Source organism: Panthera pardus, unplaced genomic scaffold (genome assembly GCF_024362965.1).
Source record: "Panthera pardus isolate Hobbes unplaced genomic scaffold, ASM2436296v1 HiC_scaffold_17, whole genome shotgun sequence".
NCBI lineage: Eukaryota > Metazoa > Chordata > Mammalia > Carnivora > Felidae > Panthera > Panthera pardus.
In genome coordinates this window covers 38131088-38133637 of record NW_026526732.1, presented here as the reverse complement: position 1 = coordinate 38133637, position 2550 = coordinate 38131088, and positions in this window count along the sequence as shown.

Here is a 2550-nt window from a genome sequence, read left to right as displayed (position 1 = left end):
TAAACACATAGAATTCTATAAAGTGGTTTTGCACAGTGTTTTTTTTTCACTTGATAGGTCTTAGAAAGCTTTTATCTAGTATTGTTATGGACTGAAAATGTTGTGTCTTCTCTCCTCCTCCTCTAAACCCCCATGTGATGATATTTGGAGGTGGAAGTTTTGGGTTGTGCTTATATTTAGATGAGGTCATGAGAGTGGAGACTTCATAATGAGGTAGTGTTCTTATAAGAAGACACCTGAGCTCTCTCCATCATGTGAGAATATAGGGTTCTCTGCAAGCCAGTAAGAGGATGGCCTTTGACAAGAACTGCATCCTTACTGGTACCTTGATCTTGGACTTCCCAGGCTCCATAACTATGAGAAATACATGTCTGTTGCTTAAGCCACCCAGTCTATGGCAATTTGTTATAGCAGTTCAAGTAGACTAAGACAATGCATAGAGAGATTCCTTATTATTTCTTATAGCTACATAGTATTCTATTGCAAGAATATACCATTATTTAGAAAACTAGTACCCTTTAATGAAAGAATGGGTTGTTTCCAATTTTTTGTTGTTGTAGGAATGCTGCAGTAGATAACCACATATGTATGTCAATTCCTATAATTAGTAATCCAGTTCAAAGAGTACATGCATTTGTAATTTTGGTGGTACAAATTTGCATTAACTTGTAATTTCTTATTGTCATGAAGTGATTAGACTCTTGTTCATATGGGAATGCTCTGTACTGCTCTTATCTAGATCCTGTTCTTCATTTATTGTTCTAGCTCCAAATTATGTGCTCTTTCTTTTAGTTTCAACAATGTATCTCAGACTCTACTGGGTCAGGATGATAATGTTATTTATCAGGGTTTTATAGTGACTGTAAAGAATTCATAATCTCTTGGTTTGCTGTTGCTTCAGTTCAACATCAGTTACATTCAATTGTGTATTTTTGTAACTAAAGCTGGGATTCCTAGATTACTATACAAAATACACATGCAAATTGCAACATAAAATTTTTTTTTTATCCTCCAGTTAGACTGGAAAATACCTAGTATAAAATTAAGCCTTCTTTTTTTTTTTTTTTTTTTTTGGCACTGTACTCTTCCTTTGCACTGTTTTTCTCTGTCCTTGAAAAAAGGTTTATACAGTTTTACTTAGAGTAGAAGAAAGAAAAAGACAAAGTCGGTACTATCTACTTAATTTCCCATATTTCGGAAAAGGGATTGTCTCTATCTTCTCTCAAAAATAATCGCATTGGCATCTAAGCATGTTTTATTGAGCCATTTAAGGGTTTTTCGGTGGAGACCACATCTGCTTTTCTTATCTAATGAAAAGGAGTGATAGGAACTTTAACAAATCCAGTAGATAGGGCCTCAAATATTACTTGCCCATGTGTAGGGCTAGCTCTAGATTTACTTTTATATTACAATAAATGCTAGTTCCATCTTCTTTGTACTCTCTCTGAAAAAGAACAAGAAAAGGTTATGTATGCTGAAAAAACATTTCAGATGACCAGTAAAAAAAATTTAGCAAACTTTGATAATATATTATTCTGCTTTTTCTGAAGTTTATGATAATAGGCCCTTTTCATCCCATTCCTATCTTTTCTATCTTTGGATGCACCTCTGAAGAGAGTACAAAAGGCAGAAGGGGAAATGTATGCCAGGAGAATAGAACTCACTGTACAGAAATTAAAAGTGTGATGAAATCTATTGAAGGAACAATGTGCAAAGCATTCTGCACTTTAACTTGAGCAATGACAATGCTGTAGAATTTAAATAATCAACAGTATTTAAAGAAATACTATAGAAATGTAAAATGTCAAAAAATCTCACACCTTATGTTAAATTTATATTCCTTTCAAATGTTTTTGGATGTTGATGTGAGGGAACAGGAAGATACTTAAGGCGAGAGACTCAGCAGAGCAATAAATTCCCTCCTACTGCTTTTAATTAAAATTAATATGTTTTATTCATTTAGTATGACCTCTTTAATGAAGCATACATAATTGGAATCACTTTTATATCCCTTTTGTGCTAATATATTGAGTTAGTTTATTGGTTTGGTGACTTGAAAGAAATATTGGTTAAGAGCAGTGGCTATGGAATGAGAGCCTAAATTTGAATTTTGGATTCCCCATGTATTAACTAATTATCTCACATAAGCTCTGATTTCTCAGATGCACAATTCCTTCCTTAGTAAAACAGGCACAAAAATATTTACCTTATAAGGTCATTGTAAGGACTAAATGAGATAATATATGCTAAACACTCAACATAGTTTCCTGGTGAAGCATAAATGTTTAATAATTGATAGCAAAAATGAAAAGAACAAAATTATTTTCCATTCCAGTATAGGTTCACTAATTGAATATGAGGAAATATACTTTGAGATGATTACTTGAAGTACAACAATTCAATATTCAGCAAAAATTTATATAGAAATACATATGTAATGTATGTGGGTATGTATATACACAATATGCACATATCAACACAGGTACACATGCATATATATAAAGTAATGCAAAAAAAAGCACTTTAGGTAGTAATAAATGAATATTCATA